The following is a 21,137-nucleotide window of genomic DNA, read 5'->3' on the forward strand; positions in this document are numbered from 1 at the left end:
CTCCCTGCTCCTCCCAGATACACACTAGAGGTGGAGCAGAATAAAGCCATGTGAGTCAGCACAACTGCTAAACACCGGATGGGCTACACAGAGGCAACACTTTGTTCTGCATGGGTTTGTTCAGACTCATTCCATCAACTGTAGATTGGGTTTTTATGTTATAGCTTAATGTGCAGTTCATATAAGGAAAAAAAAAAGAGTTCTGTGTAGTATTCTGAAAACTTTTATCCCAGTTGTCATTAAGAGTGAAGAGTGATGATACTAGTGACCACATGGAGGACATTTATTATGTGTCTGTCATATGTGTTTTGTGCGTGTGTGTGTGTGTGTGTGTGTGTGTCAGAGAAAGAGAGAGAGAGGAAGGGGAGAGAGAAGGGTGAAAGGTCATGGCCCATGTGACAATGCAATACAGAATAAGATTTCTGTGAATGAGGCAAACATATTGCCGTCATGTAGTACCTTTTCATCTCCAGTAGAAAGAAAAAGGGGGAATGGAAAAAGGGTTTCAACCCTAACTCTCTCAATTTTTCTACTGCTCCTAATAGAAGGCATTGGAAAAGATGTTTATTTCCTTAAAATTGCTTTTTGAATATCAGTAGATTTAAGTTATCAATGTAATTTCTCTCCCTCTCTGTCCTCTATTCGTGATGACAGGCAAATTAGTCTATTAACCAACTGCAGTCCTTGCAATGAAGGTATAAAGTGATTAATGATGATGAAATTAAAAAATAGTTCAGTAGTTTTTATAAGAAAAATAATTCTTGTTAACTGCCTAGTTTCTTACGCCATGAATACAAAGAAATGGCAAGGCGTTAACACTTCTGTATCTCTTCAGGGTGGCTTTATGAGAATAACTATTGTTATTTCAATTTCTCAACGCCCTGTCATAGTCTCTAATACTTGAGATTTATTTATAATTGTTACCATTTGGACAGAATCTTATGTAATATGAATGACTTGCAAAATCTCACAAAGCAGTGAGTTGATTTACAGATAATCACCTAAGATAATTGGCAAGAGGTCCCTGGACCATTTTAATGTGTGAGAGGGAGAAAAGGGTAAATGAATGGGAACTGTCAACAACCGAAAGATACTTATGTGAAATCCAGAAGAACTGATTGTTCTGGAAAATTATTATCACTTATGAGTAAGCTTTTAGCTCACCTCTCTTTGGTAAGATGGTTATTTGTTTTTGTCTAGGAGATTGGTTTCTCTTAAAAGTTAAGTAAACTGTAGATCTTTGTCTAACAGTTTTGTAAATATCCACATTACAACTTAAATCAGAAAAAAACCCTATTTTGTAATCAGATCTTAAATACACACTATGCCTTGTTAAGTTCACAGTCTTAATAGAGAAAAGAGTCAGTGGCTGATGTTACTATGTGGAATGGACAGAGTGTTCAAATAAAGCCACGTATCCGACAGCCTACACCCAAAAAATACCATAAAACAGCCATTTGTCATGACTCCACCATCCACAGATGACACTGCAAAACGTTTATTCCCTCTGCAGAGAAAAGGTAAGTTGTATCCAAGTGGTGTGTGAGCAGGGCAAGGGAGGTTTTAAGTTGGCAAGTGAAACAGTGTGAAATTACTAAGGGAAGCCAAACTCTACTGTCTGTATCCTTTGTGGTATTAACGCTTTTAAGTCAAGGGCACAGCTCAAGGCATTGACTATAGAAGAGTCTCTTTTGGTTCATTAAATACTAAGACGCCTTTCAAGGTTGGGGATACTACCAACAGCACAGATAGGATCACGCCTGTTTCTTACACATAGAAAAAGCAAGAAAAAGAAAAAAGAAGCTTAGAAGGCCATGCAACGCGCACACCTGCAATGAAGACAAAGGGAAAATGTTTTAAGTTCTTCTCCGCAGGGAAAAAGCGAACTTTCTTTTTTTTTCCCCCTTTTTTGCTGAGTCTGCGGTGTCTAGATTGATGTTTACAATTACTTTGTGTCTCGCGAGATGAAAGGAGGAGGTGCCAGTGGTAATTGCTACCTGGAGCCAAATCTTATTTACTCACGTGTATCTGGCCCATCAGACAAGGAAGCTTTGTAGCCCTCACTAAGGTGTTTGCTTAGAACTGCATGAAATAAAGGGAAAAAAAAAAAAAAACCCAAAACTTGTATGCTGTCTTTGGGCTCGGTGCTGAAATTAAGGCCAAGGAGCCTCCCTAAATGATTTGCAACCGGAGCTCTCTTCTGAGCTTTGCACCTTGATGACTGGCTGCCGACACAGCCCTGTGTCTTGGGCACCTCAGGGTAAACTCCCAAACGGAGGCGATGAGCCAGCACCACTTCCCACCCCCTGATTTCCATCTCTTTGCCGCCGTCCTAGGTGCAGGTGCGGCCACCATCACCTGACACTGAACTCCCCCGAAGCCACTTAGCTGCCGCCAGGCTTTTGACCAAAGAGGCCATCTCCCAAGGCAAATCCCATCAGGGTGATCTGCTGAAAGCCCTGCAGTGTTTCAGTGCTCTTAGGATTGCTCACAGAATTCTTAAAATGGTTCGTAAGACGTGCAGCATCTGGTCTCAGTTTGCCCTCCTTTTGGCCTCCTTTCTACTCAGTAACCCAGTGCCTTGAAAGTCTGAAATGCGGTTCTCCCAGCCTTTGTCGTACCGCTGCTGGTGCTTTGAACACTCCCTCCCTCCTCCTCACGGGGTTTACTCCTGCTCCTTTCAGGTTGCAGTCTAGAAGTCACTTGAGCTGAGGAGCACCCTGCCATCCCCATCAGAGCCCTCACTCCCCGCACAGCCACCCCAGGCTTGTATCCCCACCGTCTGGGAGCCTCTAAGGGAAGGAATTCAGCCCCCTTTCCTCACTGACATTCTTCCAACACTTAGTGTCATCAATGCCTGGCCGTAGGTGCTCAATTAAGGTTTGTGGACTGAATGAACATCGTGTAAAATAGGATTACTGGTTTGTCAGAGCAAAAGAATAATGTGTTTTTGTCGGGGGTGAGTCAGAAGACAACAGTCCTCAGCAGCAGGCAGTGGGAGTGAGAAGGCAGGGTAAGTGCTTGTCTGTGCAGAAAAACGACTGGGTAGGGCTGCCCTTGGAAACCGGAGGAAGTCCACGGGGCGAGGGAGCCAGCCACAAGGAACTCACACACAAGGGGCCTTTTTCTTTCGCTTTTAAAATCCTTTGCCTCCAGGAAGTGCATTAGAACCATCCAAGGAGAGTTAAAGATAGAGATGCTCTGTTTTACCTCCAATTTACTGAATCAGAATTTCCAGTGGGTGCCCCTAGACACCAGTGTTTTCTCTTTTCCTTTCTTATTTTTTAATAGACTGTATTTTTTTTAGAGTACTTCTCAGTTCACAGCAAGATTGGGCAGAAGGTACAGAGATTTCCCGTAGAGCCCTTGGCCTCGCCCATGCATCAGCACCAGGTCTCAACAATCTGCAAGTCATTGTAGCTCATTTCAATGTCTTAAGCAACTGAGTAGATACCACACTAATTGTTTTGAATTCAGCGTTTCACTTGGTCCTCACAACCACCCTATGAAATGTGCATTATATTAGTCCTGTTTTCGCAGATGAGGAAACTAAGAATTAGGGAGATTAAGAGATTTGTCCAAAGTCACACATCAGGGAAATGAAGGATCACGATTTATCCCTAGATAAACCTGTGCCCTTAACTCAGCTAACTAACCTTAATTAAGGCAACCTTAATTAAGGGGTCATAATTAAAAGGTTGTCACAAGATTTTAACAAAGATAATTTTTTTTACCCTGCAATTCAATATGTAGGGATTATCATATAGAAATACTAGCAAGTGTACAAAAATTCACACACAAGTATGTTTATTGTAATTCATTTGTACTGGGGCGCAACTGGAAACAAGCCCAAAATCCATCAGAAGGGGACTGGTTGAATTACTGTTCATTCATAAAATGAAACCAAGCTATGAAGTTGATTTTTTTATCTTTCTTTCTTTCTTTTTTTTTTTTAAGGTAAAAAATCTAGTGGAGACACTGATGTTGGTTAAAGACAACTTTCTGATTTACACTCTCTCCTGGGCTTCATTAACAGCAATGAGATTAAAAATTAAAGATATGTCATTTCTTTTTGGTAGCTTTGAAGATTTCTCCTTTATCATTATTATACTTGATTAAAAAAAAGGGAGAACTAAGCTCAAAACAAGATTAGCATCTCTGTGAACTAAAAATGTAACAGAACAACAGAACATCACAGGGGTGAGTGGAGGCAAAAGTGAACAGTTCTGCTGGCCTCTCACGTTTGGAGACAGACTATGATCCAACACTGGAGTCATGGAAACCAAATGAAAACATAATTCAAGAGTGAGAACAGAATATAGATATTTTCAGCCATCAAAGACGAAGAGGCTTTACTCACCTATAGATGCACACTGAGAAATTGCTAAAAGCGCAGAAAAAAAGTGAAGTCAAAGGAAAGAACTGCGGAAGCAAGAAACTGTTGAGCGATCAGCAAAATCTGCTGGTAAACCCAAATGCTGCTTGCACGCTTAATACTTATAATCGATATTTTCAACTTAATGCTGAAATTAAAACTTGAGACAACAGAGAGGAAGTTACCAACAGTGTTGAGTGGTATCTAAACTACTCAATGTCTTCGTCTTTTTCAAGAGAGTAAACTTTGTTAGGCAGATAGTAGAGAACTAAAATTATGAATTGGCGCCAAAAGAACAGAAACCAGCAGAGAATAAAAGTAACAGAGGATAAAGAAAACCTTCTTGACATAACGAGAAGCTGTGGAGAAAAAAAAAAGTAAAGGAAAAATACATATGCAGAACCCCCAAATAAAAAGCCCCAATATATTGCCATAATTAGAATAATGTAAATTTTAACTTTTCTTATTTAAAACAAATTGGATTAAAAAAAACCCCCAAAATACATAAAAAAGCTGTAAACAAAATCTGAGGAAAATATGAAAAAAATATAAGGATATAAGAAGTATATATGATGCCAAATAGGAAAAAAGCAAGGTGGTGTAGCAATATTAACAAAAGTCCAAATACAATTTGAAGCATAATCATTAATACAGAAGAACTCTACATAACACCAAAGAACTACCCACCAAGATTATCTGACAATCTCAAATCTGTATTAAAATATATGAGGCAAAAACTGATAAGATTACAGGAAACTATTGATTAATCTACAATTATAGTGGGTTTTTAAAATCTTACAATGCTCAGAAAATGATAAGTGAGGCAAAACAATTTAGTAGGATATTAAAAAAATCACAACATAACTTTTGTCTAATGTATGTATCCCCGCCCCGCAAACAAGAGGTTAGTATTCAAAATAAAAACTACCATAAACCTGCAACAAAAATTCTAACAGCAAATGGGAAAATTGAAAAATTATGCAAATATTTAAGTCTCAGAAGAGAACAACATTTTGTTATATGTAAATATCTTAACATGAGACATTATTTAATACTCAAAAGATGAGCAAAACCCAAACAGTTCAACAATATGGGGAGAAAACAGACATTCTTAGACACTGCTGGTAGGAAGGCAAATGGACTCAGTCACTTTGGAAAGATCTTGCAACACCTGGTAGAACTGAGACTGTACATCAGCATGACCCATCAATTCAACCTTTAGGTATATACCCTAGAGACGTTTTGTACGTGCATACTCGGAAACACTTACAAATATGTTTAATGCAACATTATTTACACTTAAAATGTCAGTAGGGAAATGGATAATTAATATCCATCTAAATGCAGAAAATAATCAGATCTTGAAAACAATGCTGACTTGAAAAAAAAAAGCAAGCAAGCAAGTTGAAAGAGATAGTTATCCAAATTATGATCATTGCTACTTAGGAGGACTATGGCAACTGAATGGTGCCAGAGGGGACTTGATGTTTTATGTATAGTGTTTGATTTCTTTAACTGACCTGAGGCCACCATGAAAAATGGTACATTGGTTAATTTTAGATAGAACATATTATGCTGTATTATTTTTGTATGTTTCTGTACAAAAATTAATTTTTTATTTAAAAATTTTAAATTTTTTACTAAAGTGTGATTGATTTACAATGTTAGTTTCAGGTGTACAGCAATGAGATTCAGTTACACACACACATACATACATATATATATATATTTTCTTTTCAGATTCTTTTCCATTATATATTATTATAAGAAATTGAATACCGCTCCCTGTGATAAACAACAAGGAGGTCCTTGATGTTTATCTAAGAAAAAAATTTTTACAGGAGGAATTTTTACCTCCTTTGCTACACATTTCTTACACACATTAATCTGTTATATATTTACTTTTTTTTAAAATAAGTAGCATTGATTACTTTTGTAAATAGGAAAAACAAGGAAGGAAAAAAAAAACTAGAAGAATTCCTGCTATAAATAGTTTAAAATCATTTTTACTGGGCCTCTTTCTACTTTTCTTTCAAGAAATACTTTAAATAGATAAACATACATTCTTAAGAATGACCACATATTTAGTCTTTAAAAAGCATTTTCAAAATTCTTGCTGAAAAATAAAGTTCAACTATATAAGTTTAAGAGTATGTATCAATTTACAGGCATATTTTGACATTTCTTTTTTCTTGCCAACTATAATTTTCTCAGAAAGAATAAAGAAAAGTCAGTACATGTCTAAAATGCTTATAAGGACTGAATCTTCCCAAGATTTCAGCTGAGAATACGCGATAAGCCTTTCTCCAAAAAAAGATAATATTATCAGAGATTTCACTATCCATCTACTTTCACTTCAAAACTCTGACTTTTGTCTTTTTCAGGGTCAATACAAGCTTAAAATGAAATTTAAATGTCACAATCATCAGTTTTCCACCACCCAGTAATATTTGAAGAAGGCAGGCTTGCTGAATATTCTCTATTTAACACATATTGTTGAGAACCCTCCTCTAGGAGAGTGCTTTTAAAACTCTTTTAATTTTTTTTTCTATCCTGTACAATGTCATATTACATAAACAAGGGAGGGGAAGGAAAAACTGGTCATGAGTCACTAACTGATTTCTCAACTCAATGGATTAAAATTTATGATTTCCTAAATAGTATTCTTTATGGCATCTGAAAGTGAATATATATGGCAAGTACCAGGGAAATAAATGATACCTTGCGTATGTGAAAAATGATATTTACTACCCCATGTGTATCATAGAAAAAGATCTGAAAACACCCTAAATACTCTTCAATAAGGGATTGTTAAATATGTTACAGCCACACTGAATACTACGTAACCCTTAAAAAGAGTTAGTTTATATATACTGACACAAAAAGTTCTTCATGATATATTGTTATGATAACATGCATAATTCGATCAAGTGGTGTAACAAATATTTATTGAGCATTTTCAGTGTGCCTAAACTGCTTAAGCACTAATAACCCTTTGAGGTAGGTACTGTTGTCATCTCCAGTTTGCAGATGAGGACGCCGAAGTCCAGGAGTTCAAGGATAACCAGTAGGTGGAAAGGAAGTCAGACCGTCTGCCTCAAGCACTAGCACATGTACCAAGAATGACTTCTAACCAAAGTAAAGAGGAAATGTATGCACGTAACTGTGTGTGTAGAAAAGCCATACTGGACTTCCGTGACCTCAAGGGAGAGGCGGTGGGTTTGGTGAGGAAGATAAGCCTACTGCCATTTGGTTAATGTACTTCTGTTTGGTACTTATGTAATAGTTTTGTAATAAACTATTAATGCTAAGCAAGAATTAATCTGTACAACATACCTCCATTAAACATAACCTCAAAATATTAGATTTAAGAAAAGTCTTAATTACAGAGCAGAAAGTGTCTCCCCCCTCCCTCCCTTGTTAAAATCTTTGAAATATTTCTTACTCTTAACAGAGTCTGGCCTCTTTACCAACTGGCTGCAGTATTTCTCAGTGTTGTGGGCGGGTCTGCTCTCCAGGGAGCAATAAGCACGTTCCAAAAATTCATTATCTGAGAGTTCCAAGGTCCTGCAAAGTTTGTGTCTTTCCATTTTCACATATAACCTCCCCCTGGTTGGCAGCTGTCAAGCAAGTCCTGCCTCTCCATGCTTCTCACGTTGTACTTTTCACGCTGTGTCCAAATGCCTCATTCACTCCATCACCTCCCTCATTAGACAGAGGCCTCCCCAAAGGCAGAAATCAAGTATTGTTCATCCACAAACTCCAACGAGAAGCGTGGTGCCTGGCATGTGGGAGGTCGTGAAAAATGTGTGGAGATGTAAGGCTAAGCCTGATACTGCTTCCAGGGTTTCTAATCCAAAGCAATCATTATGGTTCTAAAGCTCATCTTGTGAGAACACACCAACTGACATTAAAGTTAATGCAGGAATAATATTATGATGTGATAGTTACTTTCATTGAGTGTCTGCCTCTGCAGGTCACATCGAATCTGTCTCTAGCATCTTTGTTCTATTGCCTACAGTGCTCCCAACAGCCTTGCAAGGTCGTTAGTTTTATCTGCTGTTTACAAACAAAATTAAATTGAACATTAGGAGATTAATTGTCTCAAGGTCACAAAGCTCATATGCAGTAGAAGCAGGGTTCAAATGTAAGCCCCTAAGACTGTAATATCTGTGCATGTTCCATCATGTAGTACTCTTCCTGAAAATGATTAACTACCTGGAAAGGTGAACATTTTTAGAATACTTTCTTTAATGATGTATAGTGAGATTCTGTAAAGAGAGAGACACGTAAGAAATATTTAGACTATGTTATAGATCAGTATCCCTCAGTTGCAATGATAAATTTCTTCATTAAAAAAACAAGATCAAACCACTGTAGGAAAAGAAGACAAGATGTCACCTTATGCTTAAACTCTCCATTCATTTAAAATTGTTACTGCACCAAAACCCGTCAATCAGAAGATACACATGTACATTTTCAATCCTGCTGACTAAAGCGAATTTCATAAGCAAGATTTCAGGATCCGTGGAGACTTTGACATCAGGGTGATTTATGTGGGAATCCCAACAGCTGAATTAAGAAAGATCACGGCCAACATGATGTCAGACACGGTCTGTGTGAGGTCTCAGGAATAAAAGCATGTGGTTGACACTCAAAAAATAAATAATCTTGACCACAGACTGTTCGACAATTGACACTTGAAACATGCCTGCAGGCGGCAAAGGAAGGGACTCCAGGATGAACAGCTGAAGCTGTTCCATTTCATGCTGAGAGGAGGTGCTCCTTTTTGGTAAGAATTTGACTTCTTTCTCCTTGTGAGTGGGACTCAGTAGCAGCCACTAACTCTGCTCCGTTGCTTCCTAGTGGAGGACCTGAAAAGGGTCCTGGGAATCTTCCATCCTCCTGTGATATGGTGGGAAAACAATCCGGGGAACTGTTCTATGAGCCATGAGTGCCGGTCCTCCTTCAGCCACTTCTGAATGCCGGACTTTGGAGAAGTCAACCTCTTTGGTTCTTGGCTTTCTGGTCCACAGTGTGGAGACCACCCAGCCCAGCTGCGTGAAGACCGATCACTCATGGACTTGCAGGTCTAGGCACGTTCCTCCTGTCCCTCTCGGACCGCTGCTCCTCTTGCCCGTGATGATCCGAGTTGGCTGCTATTCCTCTCACTCAACTTCCCTGCAACCTGTTTATGCTGACTGTCTCCCTTCCTTACTGAAAAGAAAACAGTTGCTTCCCCTCCAGGAAAAACAGGAGTTCGAAACCATTCTTTCTCACAAATGGTTTGCAAACTAAGGAGAAACTGCAACCCCAGATGAGAAAAATGGAGGCATGATGGTTTTCATATGACTTCCCATAGCCTGATAAAAGGTACCAGTAATATCCATGCGTCCTAAGATAACACTGTGTTTAATCCTTTAAACTTGTGTTTTAATTTACAGTGCACGAAAGGCTGTTTAATATTTTTAAAAAGAGAAATTAAAAAAACAAAAAGCAAAAAACACAGCACCTCCTGGGGTGGAAGCAGCAGCCCTGGGTTAGGGCTGAGCTGTGTGAGCCAGGTGGTTAAGAGGGAGCTTGGGAAAGAAGTTGGTGATGGACTTGGACAGCTAAATAAATGGCTTTTATGGGGAAAGTTAAAAGCCAATTCAAGGCTATTAGTGTTCAGATAAATAAAATGCCACTAAGAAGCTGTTCTAGCATCTATATTCTAACAGCTGACTATAAGCTCGAGCAGACAGAGCTTTCTAGAGCAACGGCAGGGACTCTCTGCAGCCTTCAGGTGGGAGATTAGCCGTCAGTTTTCAGAGGAGGACCTAGGGAAATTCAAATGAACTAGCAGGCACATATTTCATTCTTAGAAGTCTTGGCATGTTATAAACACACTCCCTGTATATATATATTTTTTTGATAAATAAAGTTTTATACTTTTGTCTGAATTTTTTAAAAATATTATAAAAATAGCAATAGTAGGAGTGTTGAGAAAGGTAGCCTTGGCCAGCCTGCCTGCCTTCATGCGTTCATCCATCCAGGTGGTGCGTGGTCACTGAACACCTCTCGTGGGCCAGGCAATGGGCTCTGTGCTGAAGACATTGATAAAGATGCAGCCCTCGTCTTGGAAGAGCGCCTGGTCCAGTAGTTGAAGCAGAAGTGAACATGCCCTTGTACTCATCTTGACAATACTAATCACGGTAGCTATACACATGGGTGTTCTAAGTGCCTCACTTATATTAATTTATTTATTCTTCATAACGGTCCTGTGAGGTAAGTGCTGTTACGAGGTACTAAAAGGTTAAGCAACTGTCCCAAGATGATTTATCTTAGAAGGGGGAGCCAGGGTTAGACACCAGACAACATGGCTTCCTAAGACTAGCCTGTGTCTCCATGCATGGAGTGATTCTAAGTGCTTGGCTTGGACTCCTGATTTTATTACGTTACCTGTGTTATAAATCTTTATCTACCTTCTCACTTTTTCTTTTCAACTTAAAATCATCACAAAGAATCTTTCCCTCGATGTTATCACCCTTTAGTCCATGGCCACAAGCACCAATATCTGATCTTAAAGTTTCTGCTTTTTCCCTTTCCCTCGAATACAACTTGAAAGACTATCCATTACCTTCACTTTTCCAGCTCCCATTAACTTTGAAACTCGCTGATACAAGCTTCAACCTCCAAAACACTCCAGAAATACTCTCTCCAAGTTGACTGGTGCCCTTCTCTTCTCAGCATTCAACCCCATGTTGCAAATCTTTGCCCTTTTTTTTTTTTTTTTAATCTCTGCAGAATTTAACACTGTGGACCACACCTGTCTTCCTGAATCTTCATCCTCTTCTCTTTATGATATCACTCTCCTCTGCGTCTTCCCTCATTCCTCTTAGTTCTCCCATGACCTTTATTGTGGGTGTTTTCTTTTAAAGGACTAAATAAGAAGGCCATAAAACACTTAGCACATTACCTGCACATAGTAAGTGCTCAGCTGGGCTGAGTTATTATTATTATTAGCAGTCAGATATCTGAGGCTAATTCATATCCAGGTGAGGTATGAGACAACGGAGTGGGCGGACTTTCCAAGCAGCACTAGAGCAGAGGGTGAGTGGACAGCCGCAAGTACTTGGGACTGTAGAGAATTTGGCACGGCTGGTGTGCCACTCGGGGTGAGGCGATGGGGGCCGGGAGAAAACCGGAGGTAATAGCCAGGTCACGTGTGCTAAGCTAAGGGGCGGGAACCTTGTTCTAGAATTTATCACATGAGAGGGAAGCTCAGTTTTAAGAAAGGGAAGGATGTGATTCAAACATCATTGAAGGGGTCTGGAGGATGGATACACTGTGGTGGGGGGTGGGCGGTGAGCACTAGCGGCAGAGAGATTAGTGAGCAACTGCAGGATCTAGGCCAGATAGGAAGCTGGCTCGGACAAGGTGGTGGCAGTTCAGATGGGCAAAGATAGTGAGGATGTAACATTCAGAGATACAAAGGAGACAGAATCAAGGATGTGGGGTGCAGAGTGGGAGGTAGGAGTCTAGTCGTGGCAGAACTATTCACCAAGGTTAGGAAAACAGGAGGAAAACCAGGTTAGAGCAAGAACTGCTCTCATTTTTGTTTTTCTTGATCTGCTTTGATTTCTTTCAGAAACTAAGGAACTAGGGCCATGGTGACTCACATACCTTTATATTACTTTCACTGTTTCAAAAGAAAAAGAAGAAAAAGACACCATACATAACTAAATTACTGGGTCTCCCATCATTACAACACAAGAGTTTAATGGCATCTCCCTCTTCACAGAAATGTCAAGGGATGTCATGTTTTGAACAAGGTAACGAAGCTCACCTCAGACAATTAATCAAACATCTCCTGCTAATAGTTTATTTGTCCTCTGAGTATACTGAACTAGCTCCAGTCCTGTGCTAGTTAAGGTGTACTAACATTTCAAAGAATTTCCAAACATGCACTCTGGACCACTGTCAGTTAAGACATGCAAGCTAGATTCTCTGGAAGTGTAACAATCCCCTGGAAAGCGGGCATGAATCTCTGTACCTCTCTCAAGCTTTTTATGTCGTGTAGGTAGCATTTCACCAGCTGACTGAGCCGGAGGTCGCACACCACTGATGCACAAAGTGTAAAAGCAGCTCCTATACTATTAAAAAAAATTGTTTTAAATTACTGAAGTCTAGTCAGTTTACACTGTTGTGTCAGTCTCTGGTGCGCAGCGTCACATTTCAGTCATACATACACATACATATATTCCTTTTCATGTTCTTTTTCATGATAGATTGCTGCAAGATACTGAATATAGCTCCCTGTGCTGTACAGTATAAACTTGCTGTTAATCTATTTTATGTATAGTAGTTAGTATCTGCAAATCTCGAACTCCTAATTTATCCCTTCCCATGCCTTTTCCCCCCTGGTAACCGTAAGTTTGTTCTTTATGTCTGTGAGCCTGTTTCTGTTTTGTAAATAAGTTCAGTTGTGTCATTTTTTTAGATTCCACATATGAGTGATCTCATATGGCATTTTTTCTTTCTCTTTCTGGCTTTCTTCACTTACAATGATGATCTCCAGGTCCATCCATGCTGCTGCAAATAGCATCAATACTATTTATAACTTTATTTTGGACTTACAGGATTGCCTCGCAGCACTGATTGTACAGGGCTTTATGGCTTTGGCTTTTTAAAGCTTTCCCTGGCAATGAGTGCCATCCTGAAAATTACCCCTCTGAATAAGTGTGAGTCTTAATCAACAAAAAAAGAAGAAGAATGAGCTTCTTGTTGGCATTTTGAAGCACAGAGTTTTAGCTTTGTGGCATCCTTCCGGGGACTGTGAAGCAGACTGTTGGTGAAACAGCCTCATGGAAATTGAAGCTGAGATATATTTCAGCCCTAAGAAGTGTAAAAAGAAAGCTATTTTTCTCTCACAATGTCAATATTCCGACTCTTCTGACTTATTTTTTTTAAGTGCTGCCTATTGAAGCTCTACCAACCAATTTATTTCTTGTCACAGGACTGTGTTTAATTCAGTGACTGCTGACCTGTGCTGTGATTTGGGTCATCTGGACAGTGCAGTTGTCTTCACAATTAAGAGACTGTCCCAGCCTGGGGGCACATGTGACAATACACATCAGTGAGTCAGCCTTCTTGCTTCTTTGTGTGGCTTTTCTGGACCCTCGGGTCGCACTGGGTGCCCCATTGAAAGCACCCGTTGCACACGGAGCCTGGTTTTGTCAGTTGCCATTTTGTATCTGTTTGCCTGTTTCCCTGTTGGAATCCTCTGTAGGCTGGGCCAGCCTTGCTCACCATGGTGTCTTTGGTGCCGTGGGGAGTGGCCACGACTCAGGGGGGTGCTACGAAGTGGTACACTGTGCTGATGTGAATATATACGGAGTGAGGGCAAGACAAATGCTCGGTCACATCTGGTGCACTAGAGATGCTCAGCAAATGCTTTAAATACAGAAATCTCTGAATATGTATTATATCCATTGTCTGTTTCACTCTGGCAGAATGAAGACCTGTTTCTTAGAGCAAGGATGAAGAGATGCTTTATTTCTCCAGAAGTATGAAGGGAAAGTTTTAGCCATAAATTTTAAGTGCTTCAAACTGTTACTAATGGCCTAAAGAAAAGAGGGTAGTGTTTTCAGTTTTAGCTACATTTTACACGCCTCACATAGATTATTACTGGGATTGTTTGTAGCATGATGTCGTCCGCTGGTTTTATCCAACGATACCTACTACCCATACAATTTACCGGGTAATCTTGTATCTCTCAAGGTCAGTAGCAAGTGTCTCCACATCATTTAAAGGAAGATTTAAGGCCAATGACAAAAAAAATATGTTTATGATTTATAAACTAGGAATAAAGGGAGAAAAAAAAGAGATTCAAGTGTCTGCCTCTGTTGGGCAGAATGGAGACCTGCTTCCTCAAGAAATCATGAAACCTCTCTCACTCCTGTGAAAGGTTACATCTATCTGTGAAGAGAAAGGAAGGTACAGGGAACCTGGTGCCTCCGTCGGGACCACTAACTCAAGAACTACTTCCGGTTGGTGGCAAGTTTCTTTAGGAAGCAAACTAGCAGGTTTCACATTTCCATGGTGACCAATTGATATATCGACAGGGTCAGAAAATAGTATATATATATTCCAAAATGTTTTTCTTAATTTTTCATTCTAATACAATAAAAGGAGAAGCTATGTCTGTTTAGTAATGGATTTTATGAAGTATATGTTCTCAGCAACAGGCCATTGGTACACAGTGCACTGTCTGGACTTAATAAATACTCAGACCTCTGTGATTTCACAGTAGTATTTCATAGCCTCTGGCTTCTGTTTACATCAAGGAACTTGCAGGTCAAGACTTCAAACCTTTTGCTTTCAGCCAAGTTGCAGCTTTGGTTTACCGGCATTCTCTTTGCACTTCATGATTTCAACAAAAGAATATACTCAACCTCTGTTGCTGGTGAATAATTTGGAATTTCTGATGCGAACACTAACAATTACTAACAATTAGAGATCTTTTCTAATTATTCAACCTCATATATTTTATTGTTTTTCATTGTAATATCTCTTTTAATGATTTTAAGTGTACAAACTCTGGAGTCTAGTATCTGAGAAGTTGCTTCTCAGATTGATGTGTTTTCTTAGCACTAAAATGGAATTCCTCTATGACTGAGATATTGAGGTTCCTATAAATATTTAGTGATCAGGGTTTGAGTGATAATAAATGAGCAATATTTTTTATCCTTTGACATTTACAAGATGGTCTTACATGGTCAGCATTTACTCTCCTATGTGGAAAAGACGGGAGTCAGGCAGATAGCGTTACCAGGAAAAAGACAAAACAAACACCAGACGGCATTTCTCCATAAGGACTTGACAAGACAGCCCAAACCCAGTCCTTCAGAAGGGCAACCCCTTCCACTGGGCAATTTGCTAAATGATGTGGGAAAACAATCCTTTTCCTTGTGCAACTGAAGTGCCAGACTCCACTAATATACTCCCCTAATGATCCTGGTGGAATTATAATTGATAAAAGGTGAACCAAAATTGTTCCCGTACAAGTCAGCCTCATATCTGTAACTACTAACATTTAAAGTCTCCTAGGACGCTCTGGGGCTGCAGGCACAGGAACGTATACAGCTTGTATCATCCTGTAAAGTTCTCTGTCAGGATGCCTCGTGCTGCTTTTCAGCATCACAGTGTAGAATACATAAGAAATATGCACGCTGCCAGTCCACCGCAAGGTGGCCAGCCCAGCGGCCGGTGCCACGGACTCTGTGCTCAGCCTGGCTAGATACCTCTCAGCTCTCTGACCTGGAGCAGGTTGCCTAACTGCTCACGGATAACAACTGAGGCACAACGTGACCATGCTCATAGTCTGTGTGACTGTGTTAGATGAAATCATTCAAGTAAAAGGCTTAGCACACCTACGCTATTTTACATATAATAGTTACCTGTGACTATATATTATAGTCATTATTATATGACATATAGGATATCTGTGGAGCCATGAGAAATAGAGACATGAGTTCGTTTAATGCCATGAACACTATGATCCTATTCAATACTGCAACCTTAATATCTGAGAACTGCCCTAGCAGACGCCACACCTGCAAGTTTACACTCCATGAATTTGAAAGCTGATTTCTGGGTGAACTGGCCCTCTGTCCTGGCACAGTTCCCTGTGCTCACTTTCTTGTGAGCTGTAAGGTCATTCTTCAATGCAAATTATACAAAATGGTTAGCTGTTCTCATAAAGCAGGCTGGAGCCTTCGCCTTTTCTGGTAATAGCGGTGACTGTTTTCCTGCGACTGGCAGGAGAGGTTCAGGTGGCTGCTTGCCAGGCTGGCGTGTGTGAAGAGGAACAAAGCTCTTAACGCCTTTCCTGCTGGGAGCAGTACACTGTATCAGCAGTTTCAAAGAGACCAGGGGAGTTTGCAGCAGCAGAGCAGCACGGTCCTTTTGAGCCCGCGACCGTAGCAGGTTGAATCAAATGTAGCCCCACTGCTAATGAACCCACTCCTGTCGCCTCAGACCCTTGCTCCCTTGCCTTTATTTTAATATGTGTCCCTGCATCCCAGCCCCGTGTGGAGCTGCTCCTGGTTTACAGCTGGCCTGCTGGGCTCTGAGTCCAGCCAGGTCCAGCATAACGTAGGGAACACTGGGGTCCTCCCAAGTCCCAGCCTGGGAAGTCTCCCTCCTCCGGACCCTCTTACTCACATTTAGTGAATGACACACTCATTCGCATTCACAAATGCTCTTTCTTCCTACCTTCTCCTGCTCATGAGTTTGTTAAAAATGAATTAATCCCATAATTTCAAAACCCCTCTCTGAAACCAGTGCAACAAGAAAATAAATGATGAGAAGTGATTCTTTATCACAGAATGGTTTATGTTTAACCGGAAGGAGGTACAAACCAAGGGAACTAAACTACACTATTGTAGTTTTTACTTATTTAAAAAAGAAGCAACATTTAAAATCAGTTTGTTTTATAGGCCAAGAGGTATGCTTACTGTCAACTCCAATAATGTACTCGATTTTCTACATTTCCACAATTTTCTTGTTATATAACGATACTTAATTACTATTTGCAACTAACAGCCAAAACAACCTGCATATTAACGTTTAGTAGAAATATATTCTAATAACCTTTCATTATTCCACTTTATTTTTTAGATTTATCTTAAATATACGTGAAACCCGTTGCGCAGTAACTTACACTTTTCACCCTCTCTTTCTTCTTAAGTTCTCATGTATCCTTTTTGTTTAAAAAAATTGAAGTATAGTTGATTCACAATGTTGTATTGGTTTCTGGCATACAGCATAGTGATTCAGTTATACATATAAATATTCTTTTTCATTATAGATTATTATAAACTATTGAATGTAGTTCTCTGCTATACTCTAGGACCTTGCTGTTTATCTATTTTGTATATAGTAGTGTGTATCGGCTAATCCTAAACTCCCAATTTATCCCTCCCCACTCGTTTCCCCTTTGGTAACTATAAGTTTGTTTTCTACGTCTGTGAGTTTTTGTTTTGTAAATAAGTCCATTTGTGTCATTCTTTTAGATTTCACATATAAGTGATATCATATGATATTTGTCTTTCTCTGTCTGACTTACTTCACTTAGTATGATAATCTCTAGGTCCATCTATGTTGCTGCAAATGGCATTATTTCATTCTTTTTTTGGCTGAGTAGTATTCCATTATATATACATATACATACATATATATACATACATACAATGGATCTATATAGATACCATATCTTCTTTATCCAGTCATCTGTCGATGGACATTTAGGCTGCTTCCATGTCTTGGCTATTGTAAATAGTGCTGCTATGAACAATAGGGTGTATATATCTTTTTGAATTGGAGTTGTCTCCAGATGTATGTCCAGGAATGGGATTGCTGGATCATACGCTAACTTGACTTTCAGTTTTCTAAGGAATCTCCATAATGTTCTCCACAGCAGCTGCACCAAATTACCTTCCCACCAACAGTGTAGGAGGGCTTCCTTTTCTCCACACCCTCTCCAGCATTGGTTGTTTGTGGACTTTTTCATGATGTCCATTCTGACCAGTGTGAGATGATACTTCATTGTAGATTTGATTTACATTTCTCTGATGATTAGTGATATTATCTGTATGTCTTCATTGGAGAAATGTCTGTTTGGGTCCTCTACTCATGTTTGACTGATTTTGTTGTTGTTGTTGTTGTTGTTGTTGTTGTTATTGAGTTGTATGAGCTGTGTGTACATCCTTGTCAGTCACATAGTTTGCAAATATTTCCTCCCAGTCTATAGGCTGTCTTTGTGTTTTGCTTATGGTTTCTTTTGCTGTGCAATAGCTTATAAGTTTAATTAGGTCTCATTTGTTTCTTTTTGTTTTCATTTCTATTGCCTGGGTAGCCTGCCCTAGGAGAACATTGTTGTGATTTATGTCAGAGAATGCACTGCGCGTGTTCTTTTCCATGTATCCTCTTGATTTCAGCCATCACCATCAGATGCGAGGCTTACAAATCTCTAACTCCAGCTCTGTCAGTTCCATATTTATCAAGGCCTGTTGCCCTGGTAACCTGAACTTGGCATGTTTAAACAGAGTTTCTTATCTTCTCCCAACTTCCTTTCCCTAGACTGGTTCCCTCTCTTAACTTCCTATAATAAATGGGTTCTCCATTCTTTGAACTTATCAAGCACAAATGTTTTTAGATACATATTTTTAAAATTTCCCTCCTCCTTCTTCCTTACATGAGGTCCAAGTCATAGCAGGGTTTTTCCTAGACAGTGGCTTGTTGCCTTTCCAGTTCCAAAGTCCTCACCCTACTCATCCATTTCCTGTTTTGGTTCCTTTCCTGTTCACTTATACTAGCTAATTAATAACCTCCAAACACCGCTCTGACTATTGCACCCTTTTATCCAGAAGCTTTCGGGTGCTCCCACCGAACAAACTCAGAACTTCTTATCTTATTCAAGGGCATCCACAGTGCGCTTCCAACCTATTTTTTCAGAGTCAGCTGTCGATGACTCCCAACTTTTCTTCTGTTTAGCTAGTTTTTAAAGTGCTGTCATACACATGCTACTTGGTTCTCATGAATATTCTGTAAATTAAGAAATTCAGGTGATAATATGCTCAAATGAGAACAGGTACAAGAAGACAAGTGGATTGGCGAAGGTTCCTTGACTAGAAAGCAGCAAAAGTGCACCCAGAGCCTAGATCTCCCAACCCCTAACCCTAGAAGCTGGGCACTGAACCGTCCTCAGAAAAGGCAACCCGACTGGACTGGATTGCCCACTGTTCCCAAGTCTTCTTCTCCCTCTTGCTTTCACGTGCACAATCTTGGAATATTTTGCATTCTTCTCCATTCATTCTAAATCCGTCCCATCTATTAAAGCCTTTATCTGTTCCTCCTCTGGCTCATAGAGTGATCACGCACTTGCTTTCAATCACACTCTGTCTTCTTCTGTCTCCTTTGTACTGTTTCAAATTATTATTGAAATAAATTATTCTCCTTTAATCTTTTATGGACTTAGCTTTTCCCCCCAAATAGATTTTAAGCATTGTGAGATCCTGGCTTATGTCTTAAATGACTTGATCGTCCCCATCTGTGACACTGAGTAAATGCACGACATATTTGCTGTGTGTGTGGTATGTGAGATTAGATTTCTTTTTTAAATGTAAGACATTTCATATATGTTCTCTTTTATCTTACTTTGGTTTTCAAAGGATATGTTATCTATATCATTAAACTAGCATCCTTCTCATGTGGAAAAACTGGTATGATCATTATTATTCAGTGCATTCTTGCAACGCCTCCCACAGACTAGAAACCCATTAAACACCCATTGGCTTTCATTAAATCCTTAGCTCTACCAACTACATTAAACAGTCTGTTAATGGCTGCAGTGCATTGATATTCTGAGCAGTTAGAAACTCATTTTTCCATTTCTTGACTTTTAGTATTGTTCTGGCTCAAGCATACTAAATACAGAATGTAACTTTGTTTCATCAAGTTGTTAGTTTACTCAAATACAAATAATAGTATCCAGGAATAAAAAGGATTGTGACCAAGTCTTTCTTTCAGCCCTGTACCAATGAATAGAACGGATTTGACCCACACATCATAGCACGATGTATTTTTCTAGCACTAGAAATGTTTTCTTCTCTATGGTCCTCCTGCTGTTGAGAAAGCTTTTCTGATGTCAGTAAGCTTTTGAATGGCACTGAATTACCACCGGGCTCACCATGCTGCCTTTTATATGCCCTTGGTTTATATCTACCAGCATGGTAATTTTTCCAGGGTGGTGGAGGAAGCCAGCCACTTCAGCTAAAACCCCTGTGGGCTGGCAAACAAAAGCGGAAAATGGATTCAGCTTAAACGTTCCTTAATTAACTTCTAAAGACTGACAGCAAAGATTAGTGAAATACTGTTAGCACTGACTTAACACTCATCCTAATGAACAAAGGCTGAGGTATTAAATCGTAACCTTCACTGAAGTACTGAGGACTGAACCCAATCATGTTTCGGAGATCTGCACAAAATGAGAGCACTGTTCTTATGTCAGCATGTTGCTCATGTGTAAGTCTCTTCCAAACACAATGAAGATTTTAGCTGTTTCTTAAAGATCTAACACAGAGTCAATCAGGACGCTATTTCTGTCCTCTGAGCCCCTGTTCTACAATTAAGAGCTAGTACAGAGAAAACCTGCGGTCCCAGCTGGGATTTTCAAACATTTGCACCTAAGAAAAGTCACTTTTGGTCCAGGGCTTGGTCCTCCACTTTTGCAAGCACAGAAATTGCATCCTTTAACTTCACTGAGGAATAATCTAGCTTTGGAGAATCAATTCCTTTTTTAAAAGTCGGATTGCTCCGAGTTACAAAGTTACAAAGGATTTGTTTCATTTCAGTCAGGGGACACTTGGTTGGTTGATAGGTCATGTGGTACACCCACTGCCACAGAGATGGACGCAGCAATCAGGGCAGAAAGTGCTGGAAAGCCCTTCCCTGGTGGGTTATTTTCAACTTTCTGAGTTTTCAGATTATTTGGTATCAAAGTCTTTTAAATCTCCTCCAGCTTCTCTCTGAACCAAAAGATTTGTCCACCCAGTTTGTTCCTCTTTCATCTACTAAGAGGAGAAATTCAAGAAGGCAAGAAAAATATTCAAGTACTGGGGGTCCCGTCTCTCAATTTACTGCTCTCACTTCCCCCACAAGATTCCCCATGATCTTTCCTCTTGCTCTCTCTTTTCTCATAAGAAAGCACAAACTGTCT

At 39.6% G+C, this 21,137-nt stretch overlaps 1 protein-coding gene across 1 annotated transcript in view; it reads right to left on the reverse strand.

The window, feature by feature from the left end:
• FREM2 (FRAS1 related extracellular matrix 2) overlaps window positions 1–21,137 on the reverse strand; it is a 136,071-nt gene that overhangs the window by 34,859 nt on the left and 80,075 nt on the right.

The sequence above is a fragment of the Camelus ferus genome, chromosome 14 (genome assembly GCF_009834535.1).
Source record: "Camelus ferus isolate YT-003-E chromosome 14, BCGSAC_Cfer_1.0, whole genome shotgun sequence".
NCBI classification, from domain to species: Eukaryota; Metazoa; Chordata; class Mammalia; order Artiodactyla; family Camelidae; genus Camelus; species Camelus ferus.